Raw genomic sequence first — 24516 nt, forward strand, 5'->3', positions numbered from 1 at the left:
AGATACAAATGTGTATCTTCCAGGTACGATTGCTTTAGACGGGATGAAGAAAAAGCAGGGGAATGGAATAGACTATGATTTAGTGTAAGGTTTACTCTGAGGGGGCAGATGATTTGGGGTTACTCACACCTTACCCCCCCCCTCCATACCCCGTCCCCCCAACTGATTTTTCTGGAGGACGCCATGGCTGGGTGTCATTGGGGATGGGGTTTGACCATTGGTTCCATTCAAATGTTAGAGATTAGTATTTCTAACAGTCTTTTTAATATTGTTTTTCAGCTCAAATGTGTGCAGGGGACGGGAGTATCCAATCTCCATGGATACTTATTCTGTTTCCTTGTCTTCCCAACCTCGTGTCAAGGTTGTGCTACCTGCTTTGCACCCCAAGCTTAACCATAATTTATGTTAACTGTTCCATTATCATTTTTTGAATGTAGGGTGTGCACCCACACTCCATTTAGTCTATATGGTCCTGTGAAGATGGCAGACTGGATTTCTTGGATTTGCACCGGGAGAGATGTTTACCGGGTTAAAACTTAAAAGGTAACATTTGCAGGTTCACTTTGGACGTACCCTTTCCATGAACAGAGTACCACTCATGCATTTATTTGGTGTTCAGTAGAGTGCAGTCTTTTGACCGTTTCAAAGCGCTTGTTGGGCTTGTAAAGGGCAACATGACACTAATGTCATGTGACATTTGTATAGCGCCAACTGCCATTGGTGTGGCCTCAAAGCACTGTAGGTGAACACCCTTGGAGGTCCGAGGTATGAGGGATTGGGTTTGGGGAGGGGGGGAGGGGCAGGAGTTAAGGAATGTATGCATCTAGCCAGTACAAAAGGTAGGGTTGGTTAAGTCCCTGCTAGCGACACAAGTAGAACTTGCTTGTAGTTGGGTGTTGTGAATGTTGTTGGGAGTGTATCTGAGTAAAGGAGACTGATTGTGTCCAGCAAGACTGAATTATTATTGTGGGACTTCGTAGTGGCACCGGTGATGTGCGATATGAGCTTGAGTAGTGGGTGATTGCAGATGTTGGCGGGTGGGTGGACGTGCCTTTGGGAGGGATATGGCCATCTTCCATCGAGCTGGGGTTCGATATGTCCCTGAGAATCATGGCTGATTACTTATTTCATTGATTGATTGCTGGTCCCGTCACGCAGGTCTTTGGGAATTCATTCTGTGCATACTTTGCACTTTCTTGGAGTCTCCTCGTGTTCCTCATTGATGCCCCTGCCTACCTGTCTCGGGGCAAAGATCACCCGAGATGTAGATTAGGTCAGTCAAGAGGCAGGTGGGAAGAGCCAGGTCTTCAGAGTCTTCCAGAAGTTGAGGTGATCATCAATGCAGCAGATACTAGTAGGGGATGTAGTTCCATATTGTGGGTGCTTGAACGGAGGAACTTTTCCCCTATTCTGGTGCATTTTGCAGATGGGATGACCTAAAGGTTATGGCGTTCTTGTGTCATCACTTTAGATGCGCCTAACAAGCTGGTGGCAGCACTCCTAGAGTGTGTGGGGCACCCAGGAAGGGTGTGGGAATAGTCTGGTACCACTCCACATCTGTGGAACATGAGTGAAACCCCACAGTGGTCCCCGATTGGACCACTGGTGGCTGTTGAATGGTGGAGATGCTTACCATTGGTGGTCTTAGACTTGCCTCCACGTTGGATTGTGGATAATGGGACTCCTGCAGCCATTTCTTCAGATCAGTGTTGGAACCACGTAAGCTGAACAGCCGACTGAAGATCCAAAGACCCCTGAATAGTCCCAGCATCCTTTCCTGCGTCTGGCCCGGAGAAGACCTATTGACTACCTGATTTGTGAAGGCCCCGTGTGGTGTTGCAACCCCTGAACTAGTGGGACCAACCTGCCTCGACGTGTTCAAAGATCCAGTCGTCCTGAGATTTTTGAAGTGTCCCTGGACCACCCGGTGGACTGACCTGCTCTTCGCAGGGCTAACTTGCTAGAATCATAGCTGTTGTGCGATCGCCAGAACTTGGGTAGTTGCCAGCTTGTGGTGCGAGTCTCCTTTTTACCGAATTTCAGACCTTCAGCTTCAAGGGATCCTGCTCTGGAAGGTCTTTAACTACGATTGCAAGGATGCCTGCCATTGCCTGTGTGCAGTTGGTTGCTGGAGAGAACCCGATCCCCCCCCACCCCCACCCCCCGACCGGCCGTCTTGGGAAGTGTCCTTAAGAGGTCTGCATCAGTGCTTCCTGCATCACAAAGGGTTGCACTCAGCTCCAGGAACCGACCTTAAAAAGTATGTTTAAGGTGCAACGTGCTCTTCTGTACATGAAAATCAACAATCAAAAAGGCACCAGTCAAATTCCATAAGCTTTGTTTTAACTTTCCCAGAGCCAATTTTAGTTCCTCCGTGATTGGTTCCGATCTCATCCAAGATCTGTTCACATCTAAGACGAAAGGAAGCAATTGTATTCTTTCTTCAGTATCATAATTTGGTGCAAATCGTCATACAAATGATTCAGGGCATGGAACAAATAAAAAAAAAAAAAAAGAAAAGCCATTTCCACCTGACCACAGAACGAACAACAGTGATGTCAAGATCAAATAAAATGGCTGACAGAGGAACTACATTTGGTATCCCTCAGAACTCTATGCCATATCCTACTTTCAAATCCAATATCTGCAGACGCCATGCACGGTAAGCCTCCACTCCATAAATTAAAGTCCGTATAACTGCAGCTTTAAATCCAAACGTGGGATTAAGGAATGTTTTCAATATTTTGTTTTAATTACCTTCATCTGTCTCATCAGCTGGTCTGCCCTTAACTAGTCGGCTTGAATTACTTTTCATTTCCAATCAATCATGTGTTTGATAAAGTACCAACGATTTACACTCCTAAAAGCAAGTGCTCTTCCCTCAACTCGCTTGTACCTTTCCATTTGCCAGCCTTGCTTATATCCGAACTCTGGCCTTTTAGCCTCCCACCTTTCCCATCCCCCCCACTTTCTTTTTCAACAGACACCACAATATGTCTCTCCCTGGGTGGTGGTAATGCTCAAGAATGCCTCAAATTAGAAAAGAAGACGTTTGTTAATGCAGAGGGCCTTCAGGAGTGTGGGTATTCAATCCTAGACTAAAAGGACCAGGTACTATTCGTAATCAAACATTTTCTCGTTAACAGCTTTAACGCAATTAAAATCAAACTTTCAACTTTTCAGTTGAGCGAACTATGGATACATTGCCAAACTAGGACTGCATGCGAGCAACGTGCAAGTAGTGGTGGAGGGGACATCTGAATCAAATGTTTCAGTTATGACAGCTCGCCCATTGCTGGTACATTACAGGCATGCAAGGAATCCGGCATTAGAAAATACGATGGTAGCTGTTACCAACAGGATCGTGCCACAGTGTGTGAAATTACGGAACATGTTTTATCTTTTCATGGGTGAATACTTTGCATCAAACAATGAGATGAAGTACTGACGGTAGAATCGTGGCTTATCGTTCGGAGTAATGATACTTTAGCCTCACTGCCAGAACATTCTATTCAGGTACTCATTCTTGCACCAGAGCGACACCAATTTTTCGGTTGCCATTAACTTAAAGGGAACCAGCATAGAAATGCTGCCACCACACACTGTTCGATCCTTTCTTCCACACCTCCCTCCCGGAAGTCCCAAACCAGCAAGCAACATGAGACTCAGACTAAACTCCATAAAGGAGCACGTTTAAAAAAAAAAAAAAAAGTACAGGCGATGGCAGTACATTTACAATAAAAACAGTATTCACAATCCAAGTAAGAAACATACGTACACATGTAATCCACATACCAAAAGTGCAATGTGTCTTGCCCACTGCAAAATAGGTACAACACGTTAATAAATGCCACAAGACCAGTGTAGACAACCATCACCTATAATGTAAACAAAAAAATTGAAAAAGGGGCATGCTTGGCACATGCATCTCCATTTCAGTCCATACTGACAAAGCTCAATAGAATGTAATATGAGCATTCGGAAAAGATGCGTTACCATAATTGCCAACACAACAAGAGTACACAGACAGTGCTTGCACCAAGCTTGAACACAAAAACGGACAAGTAGTAAGCTATTGGTACATGTTCCTTCACTCGGGAACAGTCACTTGACATTTTTAGTGTCACTGCTTTAAGAAAAATCAATGTTAAACGGATGCATACACGGAATTCACTTAGACCACGTGAGGACAAAGAAAACAAATAGATGCATATACAGCTATACATATATAATGTCCGGGAAGGGATAGTGTGGGTGGCGTTTAGAAAAGGCAAAATAAAGCATCAATACAGTCAAAGCCCATGACCATTTGTGTCTCAAAAGAAACCCCAATTTTTATATAACAAAAATCTGATAATTTATAGTTTAACAGGTAGGAGATCCAATAATGCACGATTTCTTCTGCCCAATAGATCTGAATATATACTTACAGTAGTTTGTTGTGTCGGCTCCTACATACAATTGTCAATAGTTCCAAAAGGTTTTCAGTGTCTTCGTGCAGGGTTTACATGTGGTTGGGCATCTCATGTCCTCGTCCCCAATGTCAACTTTAAGCTGCCATAATGTTGAATCAGCTCAGATGCTTTAAAATCCGGCTAAGGCAAAACCTGCTGAGAGTCTTAAACCATCCACCATCCTCCTGACCCTAATCTGTAGTTTCATTTTCTTTAAAGGGAACACAGACATCACAACAGCATATTGGATGAACAAGGAAGCAACGCAGCAAAACCATATTTTTATGAATTTTAACATTGATTTGATTCGCGGGAAACACTAAATTTCCTTTTTACCAATCAATAAGTGTCCAGGCCAAGGGAATTCATTGCATCAACCACTGAATGGTGAAGGATTGAGTTGGCGCATTTGGGTTTGAACCTATGACATTCATGTTCAATTCAGATCTTGGAAGTGTGAAAGATCATTGCATTTCTTTGTTTGGGATGATTGTGTGGCCAACATGGATGCAAAAAAAAAAATCGAGTGCGGGGAGAAAGGTTTGGAGAAGGGTGAAAGACTCAAGATCCTCAAAGTCGAATACCCAATATCACTAACCTGACTACCCACCGAGATCCCGGAGGAAACGCTATTAGAATTTGCCAGCACACAAAGCCTGCAAGCTTTCATGAAACTATCCCATATGATTGATGCCACCCGAATGAAAGGATACATCCCCCCTATCCCAGATGGAGAATGTCCTCAGGTAGTGACAGTTAGGAAAGAGTACTTTGGCCACATATGCCCCTGTTTCGAAGAAGGGTCCGTGAGCAGCAGCCTGCTGAGATGCTCACTAGCATTGTGATTTTAGTTTCCCCATCAGTAGGGCTTCAGCAACAAGCTTGGCAATGACAATAGTTTTGGCATGTTCCAGGCACTGCCATAGTGGTATTAACTGGCCACCAAATGTAATGGCTGCAAAAGGTGCAAGTACCTGGGCATATAATAGCAGTGCCTGGCAAATGCCCAATACTTTTACACAAGCTAAAACGGTTTACTTTGCCCATGCTGGTTTTTACAGGACTTCAGTGAAGGATACGCATAATGGAGTGGCTGAAGGCATAAAGTGGTTATTACATTTTTATTACATCAGTAGCGTGTTTACAGCTCCAAGTAATTTACTCTCGGAAAGCTGTTTTGAAAAAAGGTGTCAGGCATTTTGAGCATAAAGTTTGTTCAAAAATTGCTCACAGAGCCCAGGAGGATGTGTTTTGAGAGCGGCAGAAAGTGTGTGGGGATGGCCATAGGTATTTGCAGGACTATGGGCAGTCAATGGATGGGTAAGGGAATAGTTTCTTACCTGTAACTCAATTTCTCCAGCATTGGTATCTTTCATGGATTCACATGCTTAGAATATTCCCCGTCGTCAGACTGGGACCCCTCGGTACACATATATAGCCTTTTCCTATAGGAAAACTTCCGACACTTTTGTGTCCTATCTACTTCCTTTTAGGACCCGCCTACGCATGCTCCGTAGGCCGTCCCAGTATAAGAGGCCCGCCCCTGCGGCTCCCCTTCAGATTTCGGCCCCTCCAAAGTACGAAGGGTTAAACTTATCAATCAAATACATTGCATTCCGGGGAGGTTTGGCGGGCGCATGTGAATCCATGAAAGATACCAATGCTGGAGAAATGGAATTACAGGTAAGAAACTATTCCCTTCTCCAGCATTGGATCTTTCATGGATTCACATGCTTAGATTAGATTGTATAGCAGTAACACTTGAGACGGCGGTGAGAATGTAATGTAATATACCCTCACCATACTACACAATACATATGTACAGCAGGAATAAGTTTACTCATATAACCTTTCCCACATAAAGTATACTGTCATCAAAAGGTAGAAAACAGACTCTCCACAGCGTGGAGCTTACCTTACTGAAACAGATGGCGCAGGACAGCTCTTCCCATCTGCACCTCGTCCGCATGATGCCTGGCAAGGCAGTAGTGGCGGGTAAACGTGTAGGGCACTGACCATGCCGCAGCTTGGCATATGTCCGTCGGCAGAATTCCAGCCCATAACGCTGTTGAGGAGGACATCGACCTTGTAGAATGGGCTCTAGGATGTCCTTGCAGTGGCCTTTCGGCCTTAGAGTGACAAAAAGCAATCGTCGACGAGACCCATCTAGCCAATCCCGGTTTAGAGATTGCTTTTCCTCTCGTCGACGGACCATATGCGACGAACAGTTGCCGAGTAGCCCTGATGTCTTGTGTGCGATGTAGGTAGAATTTCAGAGCCCTCTTAACGTCCAGGGTATGAAGAGTTTTTTCTGCTGCCGATGATGGAGTGGGGAAGAAAGTAGGCAGAACCATGGATGAGTGTTTGTGATATACCGTCGGAACCTTAGGGACGAACGTAGGGTTAGTTGCCAGGACTACCTTGTCCTTAAAGAATCTTAGGTAGGGCGGGTCCACGACCAGCGCTTGTAGTTCCGAGATACGTCTGGCTGATGTGATAGCTATCAAGAATGCCAACTTCCACAAAATGAATTTTATGTCGGACGTGGCCATAGGCTCGAAAGGCGGTTTCATCAAGCCTGCCAACACTGTGTTGAGGCTCCACGTTGGGGGAAAACTTTTCACCGGGGGGAAAAGCTCGAAATAAACCCTGCATAAAGTGTTTTACCAGTCTGTCACTGAATAGAGGAGACGACTGCCTCTTCCTTGTGAACCTCGAGATGGCTGCCAGGTGTACCTTTATCGATGAGGGGGACAATCCCTTTTTTGCCACGAGGAGCAGGTAAGGTAGAACTTGTTCCGGCGTCACCAACAATGGTTGTAGGCCCCGCTGTCTTCTACACCATTCACAGAATCTCTGCCACTTATAGGAGTAAGATTTGTTAGTGGAAGGGGCTCTAGCCGCCTGTAGAATTTTTTGGCAATCCTCTGAAATGTCTAAAGCACCGAATTCCGAGAAGTCAGGAGCCAGGACGTAAGGTTGAGACTGTCCGGGTCGTGATGCCACACCGTGCCTCTGTCCCGGGATAGAAGGTACGGGACTTTCGGAAACGCTATGGGATGTTCCAGCGATAGATGGGGGAGGTCTGAGAACCACGGTTGCCTCGGCCAGTATGGTGTCACTAGAATCACCCGGCAATTGTATCTGCGTATCCACTGTATTGTTTTCCATATGAGGGGAAACGGGGGAAAAGCATAGAGGAACATGTCCGTCCATGGGAAGGAGAACGCCTCCCCCACCGAACCCTCTTGGGGCCATCTGCTTGCAAATTGCTCGCATTTCTTGTTGTCTTTGGTCGCGAAGGCGTCCAGAGGGGGGTGACCCCATTTCTTGAACACTTTCCTCAAGTGACCCGTGTCCATTTCCCACTCGTGTATCTGGGCCATGCTTCTGCTGAGGGAGCCGGCTTGGCAGTTCCTCACTCCTGGAAGGTGATGAGCCACGAGGGAAATTTCGTTTTTCGATGCCCAATGCCATCTTTTCTGGGCTTCTATGGAAAGAGTCCTTGATCGTGTCCCTCCTTGTTTCCTCAGATAAAACATGGCTGTTGTATTGTCGGTCAATATTCGCACTCGCGAACTCTTGATGTGTGGTAGGAACGCCTTCAAAGCCCATCATACCGCTCTGAGTTCCAGTACGTTTATGTGTAGGAGTGACTCCGTTGGAGACCAGCGACCTTGCGTTTGGAGAGCACCCATGTGCACTCCCCATCCGGTTAGGGACGCATCTGTAACTATGGTGCTCTGAAACTCCGGCTCCTGTAGGGGCACATCGTTGTTCAGATTGTGGGAACTCTGCCACCACTGAAGGGTCCGAAGTAGCTTGTCGTCGTCGACGGTTATCCTGTCCGACCACGATCCCTGAGCCTGTGTCCATCGGTCCGCGAGGAATTCTTGGACTGGCCTCATGAATAGTCGACAGTTTCTCACCAGATGGATGCAGGATGCCATGGCCCCTAGGACCGAAACATACTTTCTCACTGAGATCCTGGTGTTTCGCCGTAGCCAGGCCGCTTGTTGAATGAGTCTTGAGGTCCTGTCGAGAGAAGGTTTCACCAGCCCTAACTGAGTCTCGAACTGTGCCCCCAAGAATACCAGCGTTCTCGATGGCCGCAGAGAGGATTTCTCGAAGTTTATGGCGAATCCTAGCCGTTGTAGAAGCTGCATGGTGGCTTGCAGACTTGTGTTCGACGCTGGGGAGGATCCCCTTACCAGCCAGTCGTCGAGGTATGGGTATACATGGTGGCTTTGCTTCCTTAGCCAGGCAGCCACTGGAGCCAGGCATTTTGTGAACGTTCTGGGGGAGGTCTTGAGCCCGAAAGGAAGAACCGTGAATTGGTAGTGAGTTCGCCCCATTACAAAACGTAGGAATTTCCTGTGTTTCCGACACATTGGAATATGGAAATACGCGTCCTGTAAATCCAGGGACGCCAGGAAATCTCCCTTTTGAACTGCGCGGATCACTTCCTGCAGAGTGAGCATCTTGAATTTCAGGTTAAGGACTTGTTGAGATTGCGCAAGTCTAGAATGGGACGCCATTTGCCGTTCGGCTTTTTTACGACGAAGTATCTTGAGTAGACTCCTTGACCTCTCTGTGATGTTGGAACTAATTCTATCACTCCCTTCGCTAACATGAGTGTAACCTCTTGTTGCAGTGCCTTCATATGGGACTGAGCGGTGAACGCAGGTGGAATTTGCGGAGGGCTGTGTTTGAATTGCAGAGAGTGTCCGTTTCTTATAGTGTCTAACACCCATTGGTCCGTCGTTATCCTTTCCCATTCGTCGAAATATGCTGAAACTCTTCCCCCCAGAACGGTTTGTGGTATGTCACTGCTGATCTTTATTTTGCTTGTCTCTCGACGACGACGACGATGGGTATGATGGTCGTTTTCTGGAAGACTGGAAGTTTCGTCGACGGTTAGCCGATTGTGAGGCACGTCGGTATCCCTGGGAGGGGTAAGCCGATGTGGCACAGGATCTGTCTCCAGAAGAGAATCTTGAATTACCTGAAGCCCCTCTAAAGGGACGAAAAGACTTGTAACTTCTGCCACTCTGGAGGGCACCCAATGAACGTGCCGTGTCCGAATCTTCTTTCATTCCTTTTAGGGCCTCGTCCACCTTCTCACCGAAAAGAAGGTCTCCCTCAAAGGGCATATCTAAGACCTTGTATTGCACTTCTGGCCTGAAGTAGGTACACTTAAGCCATGACTGTCGACGCAATACCACCCCATTGTTGACTTGCTTGAAGCCTGACTCAGCGAGATCCACCGCAATGGGGTGGTATTGCGTGATTTGAGGCTTCCTCACCCTCTCGGACCAGTAGCATCGCCGTCTTCCTCGGTTCTTCTGGAAGATGATCAAGCAGCGGAGCTAGTCTGTGCCACATCTCCCTATCGTATCTGGCCACAATTGCCAGAGAGTTTGCGGCCTTTACTGTGGTCGCTCCCACGGAGAGCACTTTCTTGCCAAAGGCATCTTGGCGTCTCGCTTCGTTCTCCGGAGGAGTCGTGCACTTGTGCTGTGCCTTTGCCTTCCTCGCTGCTGCCGCCGACACCACCGAGTCTGGTGTTGGTTGAGAGGATAAACACTTGGGGGTAGACTCTGGAGCCTTAAACATTTTTTCTAGGTGTCCTTTCACTGCTGGTTCTGAGAATGGGTGTCTCATTGTCTGCAACCCCTCTTTCATACATGGTCTAGTATTGGTATCGAGAACACCGACGTCCTTCTCTTGCCCATGTGGTCGAACAAAAAAACAGTCCTTTTTCTGTTCTTCCTGGGACAGACCAAATTCTTTGCATGCCTTCTCCATCATAGAATGGAATGACGCAATGGCGTCCGGAGGGGACGGGTGAGCTGGGCTTCTGGGGTTTTCCAACTCCGCCTCTGACTCCTAGGTAGGATCCCTGGAGGGGGATAATGAGACATCCGACATGGCTCCCCTGTCAGACTCCGAATCTGGCAGCTCACCTTCCTCCTGTGCCAGTGTTGAGATTGGCGTGCGTGGGTGCGTCGGTTGACGGGACGGGCCCGGCTCGTCGACGGGTGACTGTGGCAGGCTTGCCTGGGGTAGTCGCTGGACCAACGACCGTAACGAGGACTGAAGCGTGGACAGAATATCCAACGACAAAACAGATTGAGGAGAGGGGCAGATACCGGTGTAACGGATGCCCTCGTCGACGACTTGTCAGCTGCTCGTAGCCCTAGGTCTGTTGGGCCAGCAACTCTCGTTCTCGTCCTCCGAGGACAGCAACATAGCTTGTTCTTGTAGCAAAGCCTCTGGGGGGGGGGGTCGGGTCAAAGACTTCAGGCCTCCAGGCCTCCTGTAGGATCCCCGTCGACGCCATTGTCGACGGGACGGTGGATGCCCCTTGCGCCAGTGGCGGGGAGGCGGCCGATGACTGGACCGCCGTCGACGGCGTAGACTTCGCAGGTGGTTTTGGCGGTCCCGCCTTCTCCACACTGTGCCCGCTTTTACTCGACTCTCGACTCGTGGTCGATCTGTGATGATCGCCAGAGGAGGATTTCCTTTCCTTCTCATGCTTTTTTGATGAGGATGATTTCTTTGACGAGGAGTCTCTAGTGGAGTGACTTCCAGACGACTCTTTTTCCGACGGTCTAGATTTCTTCGCCGGTGGTTCCGACGAGGCCACGCGGCGTTATGTTTTCGCCGACTGTGTGGAGCCTACCTCCGAGGGGGGGTATGCCCCCGCACCATCATTCAGCCATGCCACCAGGCATCGGTTCCGGTCTTTGAGGCTTTTTTGAGAAAAACCCTTGCATATGTCGCAGGTATCCGCCAAATGCTGAGGGTGGAGGCAATATATGCAATCCATATGTCCGTCCCCCTCGTAAACCTTTAAGCCGCACGTCGCGCATGGACGGAACAGCGCTTTTCCTGACACAGAGGACATTATACTGTACTCGAAATCCAATAAGGCAACCTAGTACAAAACAGTAAGACAACACGAGGAGATCCCACTACTTTGGAGACAGTTGAAATCTTAAGGGAAGCCGCGGGGGCGGGCCTCTTATACTGGGACGGCCTACGGAGCATGCGTAGGCGGGTCCGAAAAGGACGTAGATACGACACAAAAGTGTCGGAAGTTTTCCTATAGGAAAAGGCTATGTGTACCGAGGGGTCCCAGTCTGACGACGGGGAATATTCTAAGCATGTGAATCCATGAAAGATCCAATGCTGGAGAAATAACCAAACACCTACAAGCTTTGCGCCGCTCATGCCATTTCTTCCTAGCTGTACTATAATGCAATAGTTTCGGCCTATAGGTGGTGCTTTAGCTCCACCTAATGGCGAAAACCAAAACAAAAAACTGTCTGGGAAGGCACGCGAGTGGAGGTTTGTTTTGTATTAATTTGAATACAGTGAATAGGCTTCAAACATTCTTTTGTTGCAGTTTTGAAATGGAGCCAGAAAGAAATTATGCTGAGCATTGAGATTAATAAAGTTACTCACTGTAGCGACTACCTTGCCCCTAGTCCATAGTCCCCTTTCCTCCATACTTATGGGACATTCCTCCGTCCTGTGGGACGGTACTGGAGCACTTTATAAAAAGCATCACATTTTTCGAAACGGGCCTCTTTTTACGCGTGGTACAGCACGCACCGTAACCCTGCCCTCCTTAGCTCCGCCCAGCGCATCGCCCATCAGTCCTTTTCCATCACCAGGTCTATGACCTTTAAGCAATAACCGAGGAACCTTTTTAGAGGTGACGGCAGGCGAGTATGGAGGAAAGGGGAAAGGGGACTATGAACTAGGAGTAAGGTAGTCACTACAATGAGTAACTTTATTATACTCCTACGTCCCGTCCGCTCTCCTCCATACTTATGGGAGATTCCCAAGCACTCCTCACAGGAATTACGGGTGGATTCCCAAGCACTCCTCACAGGAATTACGGGTGGATGGAAACTCCTTACTAAAACAGGTTCTTAAGCACAGCTTGACCCAACTGAGCATCAGCCCTGGAGCTCAGTTCCAGACACTAATGCTTACAAAAAGCTGATGAGGCCCACGTAGCCTTGCAATGGTCTCCCAGAGAACATTTTTGGAAAGCAACAGCAGCGCCTTGCCCCGTACAATTTGAGCATGAATTCCCTTTGGGTCCGAAGACCATGAATGGTATATGCCTCTGAAATGCAGGCTGCGATCCACCGAGAGCTGGTCGCTTTCGAGGCCGGCTTTACTTGTGGATTTCCAAAGGTCACAAAAAACTGAAGAGTTCCTAAGCTCAGATGCTCTGTCCAGATAGAACTTAAGGGCTTTTCTAACGTCCAGGCAGTGCAGAACCCTTTCGGCCTCGGCGGCCGGGTCAGGGAAGAATATATGCAATGAAATGGAATGATTCAGATGAAAATCAGACCACCTTAGGAAGAAAGGCGGGATTTGTTCACAGGACAATCTTATCTTTACGAAAAGGAATGGATGCTCAACCGACAAGGCCTGAAGCTCACTTACACGCCTTGCAGAAGTCGCAGCAATCAAAAAGGACACTTTTCAGGAAAGTTACTTAAAATTGAAAGTAGCCATGGGTTCAAAAGGCTTATGACAAGGCAGTAAGGACCACATTCAAATACCACCTTGGATGCAGATTGCGATCAGTAGGCTAAAGATGCATCAGGCCCACAAAGTGTCTTTTAATGACTGGATTAGACAGCGAAAAGGAGCACTGGTCAGTGGACAAATAAGCGGCAACAGCTGATAAATATGTCCTACAGGACAAGACATGGATGCCAGACTCTGCCAGATGTGAGACAAAAGACAGCACCATGTCGATAGCCTCCCTGGGGTCTAGCTGCCTAGCCAAACACCAGTGACAGAAGTGTAGCCATTTACTTCTATATATCTTGTTGAGGGCTTCCTGGCTGCTTGATTAATGTGCATGTTATCCTCAGACAAATTAAAGCGTTCTAAAGATCTGAACTCAAGCACCAAGCCGCCAAGCTGAACGATTGTGGGAGGGGTGCCACAGCTATTGATCGCTCTGGTGAAGCAGGTCGGGAACCAGTAGAAACTTGAGCGGCGGGCACACTGATAGATGCTGAAGCTCCAAAAACCAAAACATGGCTGGCCACCAAGGGGCTATGAACAGCAGGTAACAGTTCACTGTTCCTCAGCTTGAAAAGCGCCCGATGGATCAGAGGAAGAGGCGGAAAAGCATAGGCCTTCATATTGTGCCATGGAATCTTGAGAGCATCCCCGAGTGAGGAGGCTCCCAGCCCGTTCCTGGAGGCATACAGGGGAAGGCAGCTTTTAGTTTGTAGATGTCGCAAAGAGGTCCACTTCTGGAGTTCCCACTCGTAGCTGGCAATCACTTGTCGGCTGAGGGCATCCGCAGTGATATTCAGCTGGCCCGGGGTGTGAACTGCTGCCAGCCAGAAACCATGCTGAATGGCCCATTCCCAAATCTGAATGGCAAGATCCACAAGAGGAGGAGAACTGGTACCTGCCTCCCCCACCCCCGGCTTGTTGATACAACATTGCCACTGCATTGTTCCGTGTGGACACGGATCACCTTGTTGACAATGCCTGGTTTGAACACTAAGCGCCAGGAATATCGCCAGAAGCTCCAGATAATTTATATTAATCTGTCCTGTGGCGACCAAAGATCTGAAACTTGAAGATGATCCAGCGTCGCACCCCAACCTAGAAGGGAGGAGTCCATCGTGACAGTCAATAGCGGGCAAGGGTCCTGGAAGGAAGCACTCCCTGACAGATTGCTGAGAGACGACCACCACAAGAGGTCTGTCCTCATGAAAGATGGAACCAGTATCATTTTGGAATCTGGATCCACTGCTTGAGGCCATGAGCTCCGAAGAGCCATCTGCGCTTGCCTCATCTTGAGGCAAGCAAGAGGAAGAGCCAGCACGCACAAAGCCATGAGGCCCAGAAGCCTCTGGAACCACCAGGCCGACATGATCTCCGACTGCATAAACACCTGACATGTGGCGAACAAATCGGCCATTCTGTCCCCAGTCAGGTAGACCTTGCAATCGATAATGTTCTAACGAAAACCCAAGAAAATCAAGTCCTGAGAGATCAGAGGATTTCCACCAGTTCACCGACAGCACAAGGTGAAACAGGAGCTTGAGGAGGGACTGAAGGTTGCTCGAGGCTTTCAGTGCACAGGGACTGCACAGCAGCCAATAGTCCAAATACGGATACACATGATAGCCTGTAGCCGAAGATGAGCTGCGATGATCCACATCTTCGTAAACACATGCAGTGCCGAGCTGCGACCAAACAGGAGCACACAAAACTGGAAATGCTCCTCCCCTATGGAAAATCATAGGTATTTCCGATGCGGACACCAAATGAGGAGATGCATATAAGCATCCTGGAGGTCAACCACGCTGAGCCAGTCGCCCTTCTGCAGAGAGGACTTTATCTGACCTGGGGTGATCATCTTGAATTTCTCTTGGGGAAGAGAAAGGTTGCACTGGGAAAGGTCTAGGATGGTGCGCAGGCCAGCCTGGTTGGGTTTGAGCACCGTAAACAAACGGGAGTAGAAGCCCTCCCCTCGCTCCCCTAGGGGAACGGGTTCCACCACCTTGAGATCCAGAAGCTTCTGGATTTCGGCTCTGAGGGAGGGCGTTCTGACTGCTGGAAGGGAGGATTGATGGGTGGGGTAGGGCGAAGGGGCAAGCGGAAGCCCGAGCGAGCGACGGACAAGACCCACCAGTCCTAGGTGATGGTCTGCCACGCCTCCTAGTGAGACGCAATGGGCCCTCCCACCGGGGTCTCGTGCTAGCGCCAAAAATCCTCATTTAGTGGGCTTCTCAGAGGCGAGACCCCCAGATCCTGAGGAGGAGGCCGAGGACCGAGAAAAACCATCCTAGCTGACGCCGCCGGCAGGTGCAGTGAAAAGGACTGATGGGCGATGCACTGGGCAGGGTTATGGCCGCGTGCAGTACCCCACGTAAAAAGGACACATTTTGGAAAAATGTGATGCTTTTTACCATGTGCTCCAGTCCCGTCCCACAGGATGGAGGAATGTGTCCTAAGTATGGAGGAAAGGGGACGGGACGTAGTAACTAGTATATAGGTTTTCAGGTTGTAGTTGATTTGGGTACACTTGGGTAAACTTCTGTTCGTGCACAGCCCCTGTAGCCTCTCATCAACACCTACTTGCATCTACTGCAACATATTTTAGTCCAAAGGACATTGTATCCTGCTTTTTTTTTGCTTCATTTAGTTTACAAAAAGTCGTACACAACATTGTATCCTGCTTCTTGCATCTATCCGCTCAAGTCTCGCAAACAATGTCTGGCATGGATTCATCAGTTTTTCGGGCCAAAAGCATACTGCCTGTTTAGCAAAGCCATGGGCAACTTACGCATTTCTTGAAGTAAGACATGTAGCACAACAAAGGTGTTTTCACAATCTGCGAGACAACCGTTACCCCAAGAGGCTCGTCAGGGCAGTTTCTAGCCAAGTTGGTGCCCAGGTTGAAACACTAGAATGTGCCCCGCCCACCCCACGTCACCCCAAAACTACACCTCGGTCATACAGCAACACCATCCTCAATAGCAACAAATCATTGCGAAACAAATGAAGCAGTTTTATTACATTGCAATTCAGATATATTATAGAAGAAATCTAATGTATTGTTTTTGTGTACTGAACACAATACCAGCAAAGTATTAGCTGGAAACAAGCAAGTTTATAGACCAAACAAGAAACGCCTGCGAGCAACCCGGTATCAAAACGCTCTGCATTCCATCTTCTAAAGGGACTTAAGCAGTTTCAGCTACTGAATTACACAGCTCAAAATTTAAAAATGGAAGTCTGAACCCTCACTTCAGATCACGTGAATTACAATCAGCCGACAGGAAAAATAGAGCACATTTCCATGACGAATGACCCCCATCTCTGAATGGAATTTCAATAGTACAGTCCTAATCAACATACAGAGATGGAGAGAGATATACACACACGCCCATGGCTAATAACTACACCTTAATTTTTTACCATAATATGAGAGAACAGAAGTATTGTAAAAAAAAAATCAATAGAGCTGAAGTGCAAACAATACAATTAATCAGAAGTTACATCACGTGCAAATTTGTGACAAATTCACGGGCAGGAAAGTACAAGCATTGAAAGCAGCAACTGTAGTTCAAATATGTACTAATACCATGGTAAAAAAAAAAAAAAAAAATTTGAAAACTGCTTATAATTTTTCTTGTGTCCATGCCTGTGGCCTGTACACAAGCCACATGCACGGCCACCCTTCCATGCACTCTAGAATGCAGCTATGGCTATGCTTTTCCAGTCTAGCAGCACACATAGCGTCCACACTGACATCTTTCTCAGCTATTCTTGAACAAAGGAGTTTGGCTTAGCATCAGGACTTCATATTAACTGCAATAAATCAATATTGTACCCAATATCGGTAGAAAACATTAGGGAGCTAAATGCCTTTCCCATGGTAGTTAAAACAAACCAGCTAGGTATTAACAAAGTTACTCACCATAGTGACTACCTTACTCCTATCCATAGTCCCCTTTCCTCCATATGCGAGACATTCTGTCCTTCAGGACGGGACCAGAGCAATTTTGTAGAAAGCCTCAAACATTTTAATTTGTCCTTTTATTTTTATGCGGGGTACTGCACGTGGCCGTAACCCCGCCCTCCTGAGCTCCGCCCCGCGCATCTCCCTCCAGTCCTTTTCTATTGCCAGGTCTGAGACCACTTAAGCAATAATAGAGGATACTTATTGGAGGGTACGGCGGGCGTATGGGGATAAGGGGACTATGGACTAGGAGTAAGGTAGTCACTACGGTGAGTAACTGTTATACTCCTATGTCCCGTCCCCTTTCCTCCATACTTGTGGGAGATTCCCAAGCACACACCATAGGAGGTACGGATGGATGGAGAAAAAAACCCAAAAAAAAATAAAATGACTTTACTGGAATAAATCCTGAAGAACAGGGCCAAAATGGTCATCAGCCCTGGAGCGCAGGTAAAGCCAATGGGGAGGCCCACGAAGCCGCCTTGGTGATTAACTCCCAAGGGACATAGTTTTGGAAGGCAACAGCAGTCGCTTTGCCATGGACTAGATGTGCATGGATGCTCTTCAGTGGTTGAAGGCCTTGAATGCTATAGGCTTCTGAAAAACATGATGCAATCCAGCAGGAGAGATAGTTGCATTGGAAGCTGGTTTCCCTTTCAGGTCTCCGAATCGGAGAAAGTCTCAAGGAACTTCTGAGTTCACTTGTTCTATCGAGGTAAAATTTCAGGGCTCGCCCGACGTCCTCCAAGTTATGTAAAACTCTCTCGGCATCAGATGCCGGGTTAGATAAGAAGACGGGTAAGGAGAGCGATTGGTTCAAATGAAAAATCGGTAACCACTTAAGGCAGGAAGGAAGGATGAGTGCGAAGCAACACCTTATCCCTGTGGAAAGTGAGGAACGGATGTTACACGGAAAGAACTTAGAGCTCACTTACTCGCCGATGTTATTGCAGTCAGAAAGGCAACCTTTCAAGATAGGTACTTAAGATCAGTAGTGGCTATGGATTCAAATAGCATAATCCCACGAGAACCACATTCAAACCTCATTGGGGATGAGGGGTGCGCACTGGCGGGAAGGATGAAGATCCGTAAAATGCCTTTTAATGACTGGATTAATGAAAGGAACAGCTGTCCGTGGACAGATAGGCCGCAATTCAATCGCAGGTAAATAAATTCTGTGTGACAGAACAAGGATGCCAGAGGCGGCCAGATGAGACAAAAGATGCCTGGGATCGAGCTGTTTAGCTAAATACCAATAGCAAAACCGGAGCCATTTGCTCCTGTACTGAGCCCTCATAGAAGGCTTCCTGGCCACTTGGATAATGCGCATATTGTCTTCGGACAGATCAAACTATGTTAATGATCTGAACTCAGGCACCAGGCTGCCAAGCTGAACGATTGTGGGGTGGGGGTGCCTCATCTGGTGAATGCTCTGGTGAAGCAGGTCAGAATCTGCTGCAATCCAATCTGATCTGGGAAGTACCGGCAGATGCTGTAGTTCCGAAAAACCAGAATCTGGCTGGCCACCAAGGAGCCATTAACAGGAGAATGCAGTTCAATGTTCTCCTGAGCGACCGATGGATCAGAGGCAATGGGGAAAAAGCATAATCTTTCATGTTGTACCATAAGATCACAAGGGCGTCCCCCAGGGGGGACACTCGGAGCCCATTTCTAGACACCTAAAGGAAGTTTTCTTGTTTGAAGTTGCAAAGCTGTCCACCTGTGGAGCGCCCCATTGATAGAAAATGTTTGAGAGGCCATTGTTGTTCATCTCCCACTCATCAATGCTGCCGACTGGCGACAGTGAATCTGCAACCACAGATGTAACCCGGGATGTTTACAGCCTGGAGAAAAACTTGCTGCTGGATGATCCAGTCTCAAATTTGTATGGCAAGATTCACAAGGAGGGGAGACTTGGTGCCGCCCTGCTTGTTGATGTCAAACATCGCCACTGAACTGTTCGTGCAAACACAAACGACACCGTTTGCAAGGAAGGTATTCAAGATGGCCGCCGTGATCCACAGATGAAGGGCCGCCATTTTATCAATGCCCGATGAGAACTGCGTCACGGGAGCAAGTGACGCAATAGTCTCCTCAGGGTAGTCGGGGGCCTTGTGTGCCATCTTAGCCTTGAAACAAGGAACCTCAGCAGAGCCGGTACTGGCAGATCTAGTGTGTGTACTCGCCACCTTAGGGACTGCCCCAGTTCCTCCACCCTAGTGGAGGAACCTCTGAAGAGCCGGTATTTGAAGGCCTGTGGTGTGTGACTGCCTTCTTTGCCTCAACAGAACTCGTACCACCACCACCGTGCGCGAGGGAAGGCTGAGGGATATACCTTACAGCCGACACCCTCTATGAGGGACCCTCAATTTTGTTGGTGTCCGATTCAGCCCCAAGAAGGGGAACCTCAGGCTTAACCCCGGTACGTATAACCACCTAAAGAGCGGCCTCGAGCCGAGACACTGCAGTTAGCTCCAGATGCAGAAGCCTCAGGGCGAACCCTGGTATCCAGAGCCACAGAACAACTCGGCCCAACCTTATCCCCCTAATGGGGAACCTCGGAAGAAGATACTGTTTTAGCAGACCCGCTGCGGGGGCCCTCTGAGGAGTCTCCAGTGCCTCGCTGAGCGGAGACCAAACGGGAGCACACGGAACTGAAGTGTTCCTCTCCCAGGGAGAACCGCAGATATTTCTGATGCTGACTATCAGGATGTGCATGTAAGCGTCCTGAATGTCCACTACACTGAGCCAGTCGCCCTTCCACAGAGAGGACTTTGTCAAGGCATGATCGTCTTGAATTTCTCTTGGGGAAGAGAAAGATTGAACTGGGAAAGATAGAGGATAGCGCACAGGGCAGCCTGGTTGGATTTGGGCACTGGACAGGAGTAAAAGCCCTCCCCTTGCTCCCTGAGACGAACAGTTTCCACGGCTCTGAGGGAGAGTGCCCAATCTGCTGGAAGGGAGGGTTGAGAGGGGAGGGGCAAGCGGAAGCCAGCCCGAGCGATGGACAAAACCCACCAGCCTTCGGTGATGAGCCAAGATTCGTCCTCCCACCGGAGTTCGTGCCTCAGAAAAAAAATACCATTTGGAAGATTTGTCGGCAGGGAGACTACCTGTCCCTGGAGAGGAGGCTGATCGCCGAGAGAAAAATCAACCACCTTGCTGTTGCTTTCGGCGGGGCCCGCCAGCCGGAGCTTGTACTGTGCGAACAGCGATCCGGAAAGCTCTCCGATAACCCTCCCCCTGCCCCCCCCAATCCCCTCCCTCGCCCCCATCCTCCCTCCCCCTTTACCCCCCCCCCCCCCCCCCCCCCGAGTCTAGGGACAGAGTTTGGGACCCTTTACTCTGTTTACAAGGGGCCTTAGCTGGAGTTTTCACCAGGACAGATAAAGATTTGGCGGTTTGGGTACTCGCCTTGGTCTTTGTGACTTCTTCATCTGTGAAGGAATGGAATTTCTTGCCATCAAAAGGAAGGTCCAGTACCTCATCCTGTACTTCCTTTGAGAACTTAGTCGCATGTTGCCACGCTTGTCAGGAGAGGTCAACCCCGACCATAAGGGTTTGAGCAGATGTATCTAGATGGTGTGCCGCAGGTTCCAGTAGATCCTGCACCAAAAAGGTTGGCATCCGACAGACCAGCTTTGAAGTCTAACCTATGCGCAGGAATACATTCCTGGAAATCGGCTAGCTCCTTCATCAGCCTTGGATTGGCTGCGGCCAAGATGAGCTTGGTGTTAGCCTGACCAAGTTGGAGTGCCGAATTGGAAAATACTTTTTTGCCAAAGCTGTCAAGGAGCTTATCCTCTTTGGAGAGGATTTGGGCTGCTGCCGTGGATGACTTAGAGGCTGGTTTGGATTGGAAGGTGGCTGCCGCCACGACCGTTTATGAGGGGAGCGGGCAAGCCGACAAGGCTATGTCTGCCGAGGTGTGAAGCCTGTATCAAGCGTCAATCCTCTGTTGACATGTAGTCCGTATGGGGTTTATCCCAGACCTTATGGGCCTCAGCCAAGACGTCCTTCTGGAGGAAGAGGCCGGTGCGCTCCTGAGTTGAAAGAGTAAAGGCTCCAGATACCACCCCTTCCTGTGGAGTGGGGGGCCTCAGGTACTGGAATGTCAAGCAGGGCCATCATATCCAGCACCCGGTCATAAAATACTCCAACAGACCGGGGCTTTTCATCACTGCCCTGGTCCGCTTGAGGTTCATCCAGCGAAGTGGGAACAGAGGATTGTTCCACAGCGCGTACCACTTCAGGTTTTAAAGTGTTATCCCGTGCCTCTGGTGTGTTCTCCATTGGCGAGAACAGGGGCAGAGGAGAAAGTTGCGTAGAAGGCCCAGCAGGAAGAGGTGGCGCAGTTGGCACCACAGGGACCTGCGTAGGAACAGCCAGGGCGGAAGGCGGTACAGGATGTTCCAAGGACATTTCCCCAAAAAGACACTTAAAGTATGCCCTCATGGGATCCGTGTGCATGAGCATCTGGAACTTCCTGAAAAATGCCTCCTCGGACGAAGGTCTAGGCGCAGGAGTGGGCAGAGGTTGCTTGTGAGGGGCATACCCCATGAACGCAATGAGGATGGCTGCCAGGAGGGACCTCCACCGGCTGGATCCACATAAATCAGTGTCACAGAACCAGGAGCTAGCGAAACAGAAGGCAGCGGTGCCCATGCACGCCAATCGAATGAGGGGCGGAAAAGGTTTTTGTTGTCCATATGACGTGGAAAAGGCTGCGCAGCCCCAAAAGAAATGCTCCCAGCACCAGCCGCTGTAAACGGTGGAAGGGAAGCATCCAAAATGGCCACCGTGGACCATGGAGGGTGGAAGGCCATTTGATCCGCGCCTGAGAAGAACTGTGTCACACGAGTAGGTGAGGCAATTGTCTCACCAGGGGATTTAAGTAACACCTTAGCCTTGAAACAAGGATCCTCGGCAGAGCCGGTACTGGCAGGCCTGTAGTCCGTGACCACCTTTGCTCCTCTCGACAGAGCCGGTACCACCACGAACCTTAGCGTGGGACGGTTTAGGAATGTACCTAACCGACAGGACCCTCAAAGAGGAATCTTCGGCTCGGTCGGTACCAGAATTAGCCCCAAGAACGGGAACCTCAGGACTTGGCCCGGGATGTCCAGCGCCCTCAAGAGGGGCCTCAAGTTGTGACACTCTGGAAAGCTGCAGAAATGGCGACCTCGGGGCATAATCAGACCTCAGGGGGAGCACTGGTATCCAGAGTGCCAGAAAAACCGGGTTGAACTTTAGCACCCAAAAGTGAACCTCGGAACAGCATCCGGTACTGGCAGGTCCAGTACAGGCACCCTCGGAGGAACCTACGGTGTGCCCATTTGGCCCATTGCTGAGAACCTCAGGGATGTCCCTGGTAACAGAGCTACTCAAGCCCTTCCCGGTCCTGGAAGACCCCGGAAAGGAGCCCACTGGACGGGGTTCCCTAAAAAGTAAAGAACTTACCAGGTGTTTCTTTTTTGTCGATGAAGTGCTCAAAATATGGTGGAGAAATGCGTTGAAACACCTCCTCCCACCGAAGACTACGCTGAGTGCCCGGACGGAGAAGAAGTCGCAATAAAAACACGAGTCCCAGTGATGTTCCGGGCCTAGACACTCCAAGCAGAGAGAATGGGGATCCGCCCTCGCGAAACAACGTTTGCATGAAGAACAGGACATGAATCCCAGACGCTCCGGCATAGACGGAGGACTAGTTGACTGTGGAACCGGAGCAGGAAGGAAGGACAAAGGGAATACAAGAAAGATTCCCGGTGATGCTAGTGCGTCCAGCACCGACCGTGCAGAGAAAAGGACTGAAGGGTGCAGGGTGGATTTTAGGAGGGCATGGTTGCGGCCACGTGCGGTACCCTGCGTACAAAGAAAAGGACAAAAATCAGAATTTGTGATACTTTTTACAAAAGTGCTCCGGTCCCGTCCCGAAGGATGGAATCTCCCACAAGTATGGAGGAAAGGGGACGGGACGTGGGAGTATTAAGCATCAAGGTTGGAGCTAATACGAATGAACTTTACCAACCTGTAAAATTTGTCTGGAATTGGTCCAGCACAGACTATTTTCCTTGTAAAGTATCCAATGTTAATGGGCTGTGTTTCTCAAAGATAGTCTCCAAGAGCCCTTTAGAGTTCAAGTTATGCCAACAACAATCCCCCTTACAGTCTTTAAAAGAATCAATCGACTATGGGCCAAAACATTGGGGGTGCAAATGTCACTCACCTAGGGATTAATGCCTTGAAACCTACCATATGAAAGTGTAGGGGGAGTAGTGGGGAGTAGGCCGCACTTCGAAGCATACTATAAAGAGGTGCAGTCACAATAGTTCATCCATGGTTTGTGGAAGTTGGAGTGGATTTAGTAACCATGTTGATTACTGGTTTGCTATTACCACGGCAGCTGCAGAGTTTACGCTCCATTAGTGATGTAAGGGCAGTGCTTCACATTCTACATACTTTGACATGTTTGGATCAGAACTGTGGAAACAACGAAGCACAAAACGTATCACCAAGAATTTCAGTTGTGGCACTAATAATTTAGGGGTAACTTACCTTTGCGGAAGACAGCAGTAAACCAACCACAATGTCCCATGTAGAATAAACCAAGTCTATGAGCGCAGAAGATTTATGACTTTTCAACCCCATTGTTAAAAAATGGCAGGCAGGTGGGATCAGGCTCATTCTTTGCGAATGCTAAAATAAGTGCAAAGGTTCAGCAAATCAGACTTAGGTTTCCACACGATATAGATATCCACACAATAAATCGGGTCATAGGTGCCTTGTCAGAAGGGGGCAGATATGTTTCAAAGTGGTATATAGTCAGTTTCGCCTCCAAGAAAGCACTGGCAGGAGCATGTCGAAGATGGGAAAGATCTTGGCACACCATTATGGGACAGAGTGGCTCGGGGCTTGCCTCCATACAAAAATTGTAGCCAGGAACAGGAGATTCAAACCGATGATATATAAATACATTCAAGTGTATGCAACTCTTGCCAGGCTCCATAAAATAGAACCAACAAAACAGTGCATGTCCTAGGTGTAACTATTGGCTGGCTTAATGCAAACAATTTTTAGCACATTATTCAGAATGGCCACTGGTTCTATCTCCATAACTATTGTATGTTGTGCCTAAACAGGGACCTACAAAAGTGACTAATTCAATACAATAGAACTCAACTTGAGGGATGGTATGCGGCTATGAGAAAATGGGCAGGAGCAGAACAAGATCTCTGTACAAGTAGGAAAGAATACAATGAAGATGGACAATTATTTTGTGAATTATATATATTTCTACAAGTCATGGGAGTAGACTAATCATTGACCTCCATGATGGGGTCTACACGATTTGGAAATTATTGAATAGTTTGAATGGTCTTTATAAGCTATACAGTGAATAGGGCAGTTGAAGGTGGGGTACGAGAATTAATGCTGATGGTTTTTTGTACTTGTATCTACTGCAAGGACTTTGTGTGTATTGGGGGGGGGGGGTTCTAAGGAAATGGGCAGGCAACACCGAACGCATACATTTGAACA

General features: G+C 48.5%; 1 protein-coding gene across 3 annotated transcripts in view; it reads right to left on the reverse strand.

Annotated features, from left to right (window-relative positions):
- GNB1 (G protein subunit beta 1) overlaps window positions 1–24516 on the reverse strand; it is an 805062-nt gene that overhangs the window by 689659 nt on the left and 90887 nt on the right. The window contains exon 1 of one of the 3 annotated variants that reach the window (XM_069610166.1): window positions 4431–4586. The exons of the other annotated variants lie outside the window; for them this stretch is intronic. The gene's annotated coding sequence lies outside the window, so the exon portion shown is untranslated. Of the gene's footprint in view, window positions 1–4430; window positions 4587–24516 lie in introns of those variants that run through there. 3 annotated transcript variants of the gene reach the window in all.

The sequence above is a fragment of the Ambystoma mexicanum genome, chromosome 8, assembly GCF_040938575.1.
Source record: "Ambystoma mexicanum isolate Mex_15411 chromosome 8, UKY_AmexF1_1, whole genome shotgun sequence".
NCBI lineage: Eukaryota > Metazoa > Chordata > Amphibia > Caudata > Ambystomatidae > Ambystoma > Ambystoma mexicanum.